This window comes from Neomonachus schauinslandi, chromosome 13 (assembly GCF_002201575.2).
Source record: "Neomonachus schauinslandi chromosome 13, ASM220157v2, whole genome shotgun sequence".
NCBI classification, from domain to species: Eukaryota; Metazoa; Chordata; class Mammalia; order Carnivora; family Phocidae; genus Neomonachus; species Neomonachus schauinslandi.
The window spans coordinates 8,422,189-8,430,556 of NC_058415.1; positions in this window are offsets into that span (position 1 = coordinate 8,422,189).

The window sequence follows — 8,368 nt, forward strand, 5'->3', positions numbered from 1 at the left end:
GTGTGTGTGTGTGTGTGTGTGTGTGTGTGTGTGTGTGTGTGTGTGTGTGTGTGTGTGTGTGTGTGTGTGTGTGTGTGTGTGTGTGTGTGTGTGTGTGTGTGTGTGTGTGTGTGTGTGTGTGTGTGTGTGTGTGTGTGTGTGTGTGTGTGTGTGTGTGTGTGTGTGTGTGTGTGTGTGTGTGTGTGTGTGTGTGTGTGTGTGTGTGTGTGTGTGTGTGTGTGTGTGTGTGTGTGTTGGAGAACTAAAATAATTGGCATTACCCAGAGGAATTATTGGTAATTTTCCATCAAAATAAGTAACTTTCTCTCCACCTGCTTTTTATTCTACCCATTCTTAGGGCTTAAAATAGACTTACACACAAAAACAAAAGATTCATTTTTGTTTTTTGTCTGATCCCTGATACCATCTAAAAACATCTAATGTGGCATGCTAAAAACATCTCAAGATCAACAAGTTAATTACTAAAAACATGAACATCTACCATTACAGTCAATTGATTTTGACACAGTTGCAAAGACTATTAATGGAGAGGTGACAGCCTTTCAAAAGTTGTGCTGCAATGATTGGATATCAATATGCAATAAAAATAGTGACCTCCCACCCATATCTCACACCATCTATAAAAATTAGCTCAAAAGGGATCACGGATTGAAACAGAAAACCTAAAAATATAAAACTTTGAGAATAAAACATAGAAGAAAATCTTTGTGATCTTTGGGTTAGACAAAAATTTCTTAGATATGACATAATTCCTGAAAAGAGAAAAAGGATAAATTGTCCTTTATCAAAATTAAAAACTTACCTTTGAAAGACACATGATGAGAATGAAAAGATGAGTTACAAACTGAGTGAAAGTATTAGGAAATCACATATCTGAAAAAAAATAATATCCAGAATATAGAAAGAATGTATGATAAAATATTTTCAAAAAAGCCCAATAATAAGAAGACAATTTTAAGGGCAAAAGATTTGAACAGACCTTCCATCAAAGAAGATGTAACAGCAAATAAACACTTAAAAAAATGTTCAGCCTCATTAGCCAACAGGGAAATGAAAATTAAAACCATAATGACATACAGCTACATAACTATGAGAATGGCTTAAAATGAAAATTTGGATGATACCAAGTTCTGGTGAAGACGTGGAGCTACGAGAATTCTCATTCATCCTTGGTAGGAATACAAAATCATACAGACACTTTTGAACATAGTTCACCAGTTTCTTCTCTAGTTAAAATGCACTTGCCAGATGACCCAGCAATCTCACTCCTAGGTATTTATACATCTGAAATTAAACTGTATTTGAATGTTTATGGCAGCTTTATTTGTAATCACCAAAACTGGAATCAACTCATGGAGAATGAATAAACAAACTATGATCCATCCAGACAATGAAACGATTTTCAGTAGTGAAAAGGAGAGAAATACTCATACATATAATAATACAGATGAGTCACAAATAAATTAAGCTAAAGAAAGTGAAAGAAACCAGACTCAAAATGCTACATAATATATGATTCCACTTATATGACATTCTGGAAAAGGCAACACTGCGGATACAAAGACTAGCTGGGCTTGAGAAAGGGTTAGCTATGAAGAGATGTGGCAACAGTTGAGGGCAGTGGAACTTTCTGTATCTTGATTGTCCTGGTGGCAGGACGTGTCTGGATGCATTTGTCGATACTTGCAGAACTACAATAAAGAGGGTCAGTTTTACTGTATGTAAAATTTTTTCTCAGTGACATGAAAACTTACCAAAAACAAAACAAAAAAAACCCCAAAAAACCCAAAACTGCCTAAAGGGATAGCAGAAAACAGAGTGTTGGGCCAGACAGTGGCGAGGGATTGGATGTGAGTGTTGTTTACATTGAGTAATCTGGGAGGCTTCTCGGAAGAGGTGGCAACTGAGTGGCGACTTAAATGTCAGGAAGCAACTGGCATGGGCAGATGTGCAAGCAGAGCCTTCTACAAAAGCACAGTGAGGGCAAAGGCCTGAGGCAAAACAAGCCTACCAAATAGCAGGAAGAGCGAGAAATAAGTTGGTCCTTCATCTTTGCTGTAAACCTATAAAAGAAAAGAAAAGAAAAAGTTCTTTCAGTGAACAAAAATCTGGATCATCATCTCAGATCTGAATTTAGGCTATGCATAATCAAACTTACTAAATATAGTGGGTAAATATAGATCTAAGGCTGCCCATAAAAACTCCAGGAAGGGCACGGAGTGGGAAGGAGGGAGGGGGAGGGGACGAGGAGGGAGGGAGAGGACGAGAACACACAGCTAGCTTGCCTGCCGCGAGCTTTGGATCGAGATGGAACCTATTTACTCAGTATCATAGAAATCACCTTCTCTGTTTTAGGTTTGCTTAGAAGATAGCCACAAGCCAATCAATAAGTAAAATGAAGGCCTGAGAAGTCCCTCAACATCCAAGTTCATATTTCATGTTCCAAATATGCACTCTAAATTTTACAAGGATGATTATTAGGTTGATTTAAATGCATATTTTTTTTCTAACTCTAAAATGTGCATCCTCATTTTATTGACAAGTCTGTTTCTTGGTGCTTCTTAGACTGGCTCTTTACAGCTTTCCGCATGTCGCTGAAGAACAATTTTTTCTCAATTTGTGGTTTCTCTTTATTATTGTTTTAGTAAAGCCAGCAGCTCTGCTTTCATTCTTGAAGCATTTACAAAAGAAATTTAACAAAACCCTACCTCATGTTTATATGTATGCGTATGTGTGACATAACATAAGAGCATGTTAGGAGTGAGCTTCTATGTACAATTTTAAGCTGTTTTCACAGCTTCAACCAATCAACACTAGTTTCTAGCCCAGCAATGTGTTAAAGAATTTTTGCCTTATTCGTGTAATGGAATAATAGGACGTCAGGAATGTTCTTCATTGGTAATATTTGATGAATCTGTATGTAGTTAAGGAAATAAAGATGGAACCTTTGTCAGTTCTTTTAGGTTTACAATAAAAATATACAGTGCGAGATACCAATGGGGCCTCTCCTTTACTTTAAGACATTTGTTATATGTCACACGTCAAATGGTGATGAAAGATGATCTTTGCAAAGAGCAGGTTTTCCCCTGGCCCAGAAAACTCTTATGAAAATGGATGTCACATCAGCACAACAAGCTAATGAAGCCCACAGCAGCCCTCTCACTCGGGGGTGGGGGAGGGAGAGAAACTGGAATAAAACCACAAGGACATGTCCTCACCAGGCAGTCAGTCACCCACAGCTGGGAGCTTTCCACTGTGCTGCTTTGGCTCATTCTGGCCGCTCCGTTTGAAACAGTCGTGCCTTTCTATCCAGCCCAACAGTCTTCCTTACATCACTGCGGGGCTTCCCATCCAGTGAACCCTCACTGCCATGCCTTCTGCCACCTTCCACACTCACTCAAAGGATGCTTTCCTGCCTTTGACACATCTCCTGTCCCTCCCTTAGTCTAACCCTTTCTTGCAGCTCTGTATCCCCTCATATCCTAAACACACACACACACACACACACACACACACGTCTTTGTCTTCTATTAACCAATGTCTTTGTGGGTTGGAGTGAGTCGGATTCACTTTTTAATTTCCGACAATGCCTAAGGGTATGTCTCATGCATCAAAGGTGCTCAGTAAATGTACACTGCTTGAGTACATAACTTTATCCTGAAGTTAAGAGTCATTGTAATTATGGAATCAGGCCTACAACCTCCTAATCACCTTTTAAGCAGAGTAGGCAGAAACTGGGAAACCCTGCACTGCACGAACACTGTATTGCTGTCCCACCAACGCCACCCACACCCAAGGCAGACGTTCCTTTTTTTTTTTTAATTGATAAACAATGTATTGTTTCAGAGGTACAGGTCTGTGATTCATCGGTCTTACACAGTGCTCACCATAGCACATACCCTCCCCAGTGTCCATCCTGCAGCCACCCCATCCCTCCCACCCCCCTCCACTCCAGCAACCCTCAGTTTGTTTCCTGAGATTAAGAGTCTCTTATGGTTTGTCTCCCTCTCTGGTTTAGTCTTGTTTCATTTTTCCCTCCCTTGCCCTATGATTCTGTCTCGTTTCTCAAATTCCTCGTATCAGTGAAATCATATGATAATTGTCTTTCTCTCATTGACTTATTTCACTTAGCGTAATACCCTAATACCCTCTAGTTCTATCCATGTCATTGCAAATGGCAAGATTTCATTCTTTTTGATGGTTGAGTAATATTCCATTGTATATATATGCCACATCTTCTTTATCCATTCATCTGTCGATGGACATCTTGGCTCTTTCCACAGTTTGGCTATTGTGGACATTGCTGCTGTAAACATTGGGGTGCACGTGCCCCTTTGGATCCCTACATTTGTATCTTTGGGGTAAATACCCAGTTGTAAGGCAGACATTCCTAATTGATCCCAGCACTCATCTCCACCCAACAGGACAGGCCCTCACTGTCCTTCTCAACCCACACTCTGGGAAGACATTATCAGTTTCTGGGAGTGGGCATAAGAGATAAAAACCATGACTTTTAAGCATGCCAAAAAAATTGATAGTATTTCCGAATCTTTCAATGATCCCAAAGATATGTAATATTTATGAATTTGTGATTTTGCTGAAGCACAAATTTGATATGGATATATATCCATATATTTAAACTGTGGGTGTGGGCGAGTGAGGGTCTCTTCTCAATCATTTAGAGAACGCCTCTCCATGTAATCAGTAACTCTCCTGATGTATTCCTTGCAAATGTTTTTCATCCTCTTCACCTTATTTCTGGAAATGTAAGTTCTTAGTGTTGCTTTTTAAGAAATGATGTAATGTAGGGTAGAGTTTATTTTAGTGGAAAAATTATTAAGTTTACTACTTATTCCTGTCCTTAGATCTATAGAATCATTAAGAATCAAAGGGGATTGTTCAAGTGTTAACTTACTGTGTTTTATGGAGAAATTACATAGCCATAATGTCTGCAAATTTGAAAGTGACTTCAAAGCACATGCGCTGTGAATATCAAGAGTAGATGGTGGATTTCGGGAGATCTTGGAAGTCTCGGAAATCTTGGCCTTTCAGGAAGCCATCCTGTCATAATTAAGATAAGGCCAGCAATGGGGGCACAGCTGGTTGGCAGGAGCTGCTCCGGGAGAGTCCACAGCCAGCACACCTGTGGGACCTGGAAGGCACACCCCCAGAGGGGCTCTGGGACAGACACCAGGAAGCCACCCTTGATTCCAGGAACACGACAGCCTGACGGAAAACACCCTGAACAAGAAATGTCTAGCATCTCATAACAAGGAGTCCAGAGGTAGAAGGGACTCCAGGATTGGTAACAGTGTCAGTGACTTCATCAAGGACTGAGGCTCTTCCTCTCTTTCTCTCCGCTTTCCTCTCTCCTAGGCCAGCCAACCCTTATGTGCACAAGGCCACAGTGGAAGTTACAGGAGTCACATCCAGACACACAGACATCCAGGGTCATGAAAGAGACTATCACCTCTGGCATCTCGTCTCAAAATAATGATAATGACAATTAACACTTACATAACACTTACTGTGCACCAGATACTTTTCTAAGTGCTTTGCAAATATTAACTAATCTTCATCCTTGCCACAACCCCATTAGCTATGTATTATTATTAACCCCACTTAAAAGATGAAGAAATGGAGGCAGAAAGGTTAAGTGACTCCCCTGATGACGAAGAACTAGTCAGCGGTGGAGCCGGGATTATAAAGCAGGCAGTCCACCTCAGAGACTGCGCCCTTAACCACAAAGTTACCTCTACTAAGAAAGTCTTTCCAAAAGCAAGCCAGAGACTTGCCTTCATGCTTGATGGGCCACAGCTGAGTCACATGGCCATCTCTTAGCCGATCACCAATGGGAGACTTTGCCACAAAGAGAAGCCCATCGAGATTTACCACTGAGCTGGAGAGAGACTCATCTTTCCCAAGGGACAGACCCTGAAAAGAAGTAGAATTCTATTCCCGAAGAAGGGAGATGGACATAAAGCAAGGAGCTAGCATCTCCTGCCGTGAGGTACTGCCTAACGGTCCAGCTTGACCACTAATTCCATTTGCTTTGCTTTGATAAGGAAAAGAGTGTGTTACACCATGGTTACCCAGACATGTATCTCTACCTCCCCTCTTGCCTGTAAGCACTCCCAAACTAGGAACAAATCTCATGATCTGCCTATTCCCCACAAGGCCTGACACAGGGCCTTACACATAGAAAGTGTTCCAGAAATGTTTGCTCATTGTAATTGAATTTTCTTTCTCAAGTCTACTTAATTGAAGAGGTCAACAGTTGGCCATGCTCAAGGCAGGCAGATAATGCATTTTCACATTGATCTAACAATCAAATGAATTCTGAGAAGCTTCCCTTGCCATGCAAAATAGCATAAAATCACACATTAACATAGGTCAGTGCAAAAGCCTAAATTTATTAAATTGTCAGTGTCTTGCACTCAGCACCCTTGGAGGTAACCTTAATGTCACATTTTTATTATGACTTGACATTTCCACTGTATTTGAAGAAACACATCAGAGAATCCTGAGAGTAGGTTACATAATCTGCACCGCCCTGTGCAGAAAGAAGCAGCAGACACCGGTCTGGGTAGATCAGGGAATCTCCCCTTTCATGGGCCTACTGCTCTAACCTTCAGTGGATAGGTGACCCCCAAGACATGGCAACTTCCTGGGATTGGGAGTGGGTGAGAAGGCTGCATGGAGTTGCCCGGTGAACTTGCTGTGGTCACCTCAGCTCAGAGCAGGGACTTGCACTGCCTCGCCCCACCCCAAGAAGCAGCAGGATGTGTGCCTGACCTTGACCGCACCTGTGCTGGGTGGAGTGTAACAGTAGAACTTGGGCCACCCCCACCAGGTTGCTGCAGTCATCAGAGGCAGGAGCAGGGACTGGGAGGCCAGGCAGAGCCTGGAGGCCTGGAGCTTGTTGGGCGGATGAGAACTCATCTCAGAGGGGCACTAGGGAGGTGGGACCACCTGTGAGTTAAGGCTTTGAGCCCTGGGTGTAGGCTGCATAGACCCATCATATTTCACTTACAGAACACAAATTCAAAGATAAAAGTATTACAGATTTCAAGATGACAACCACAGGGCATTAAACCCCAAACACTTCTGAGCACGGGAGCCTGTGAGATCGCGCTTATCACACACCCTGGCCATAGAGGTGTGGTGTAGTAGCTTGTTTCAAGTGAATATCCATCTGTGGAGAAGATAGACAGCATTTTAAGACATGCTGTAATGCATAGGCTTATTGAACGAATCAACTTACCTAATGAAATGGGAGAAGACATCGGGCAGCAAGGAGGGTAATTGCTTGCTGTACAAGTGTTCATCCCATGTTCCATTCCGCAGCTCCTTTCCTAAATGTCTGCCATGGTGACTTTGGACTGACTGGCAATGAGGAGCCTATTCTGCATGTCTTGAGTGGAGGAGTGGCATAATTGGATCTCTTTGGTGGCAGTATGGAGGAGGAATTCGGGGAAGAAGAGACTCTGAGCAGGCAAATCAATTAAGCTCTAGACTGACTATGACTGAAAGTAACATGATAGCACAGCAACTAAAGGTGTGGACTCTTTAGTTAGAGACACCTGAATTGTCACATCCTAGATAGACTTGGGCCAGTCACATGCCTTCTCTAGCTTCACTTTCCTTATCTGTTGAAGTGATGGTGAGAGGGTTCTTTGTGAGGGCTGAAAGAAATGATTGTGTATGATGCATATAACACAGTGCCTGGGTCATTACAGGTAGCTAGTATTATACTATCATAGGAAATGGATTCTTACCAGTTTCTCCTAGTCTCACATTTACATACTTTCTAAAACTGCTGTGCTTTCAGTTACAAGAAGGAAAAGCCCACATGCCTGACCACCCCCATCTTCGGGACTCTCTCCCCTCTGCAACCCCTAATTGCTTGGGGCGGAAGGGGTGACTGTTCTTTCTCCTGCTTCATAATCTTGTCTTCACCTTCTTTCTCCTGCTTCATAATCTTGTCTTCACCTTTAGGCAGCAGTCTCAAGCTCTCCCGTATGGAGTAGCATCCTCTCTACTGTACATGAGGAACTCTTGGTTGGGTCCCTAATATACGAAAGGAATTTAGAAAAATCCACTTTCCGTTCAGAGCCTCATTTTAAACATCTTGTCTTGCCCAAGAGATCACCTCATTCATGTATTCATCCCTTCATTTGTTCACCATCTCTTGCCCCCGGTCATAAATGATGATCTAAAGGATCATGATGCAAGGAAGAAACAAAAATACATTAGTTTGATATTTCAAATATCTTGTCTCCATTAAAAACGTAATTCATCATTGTTAAAATAATGTAATAAGTAAAATAATTTATGGAAACCCCACTTATCTGTAACCTACCAGGAT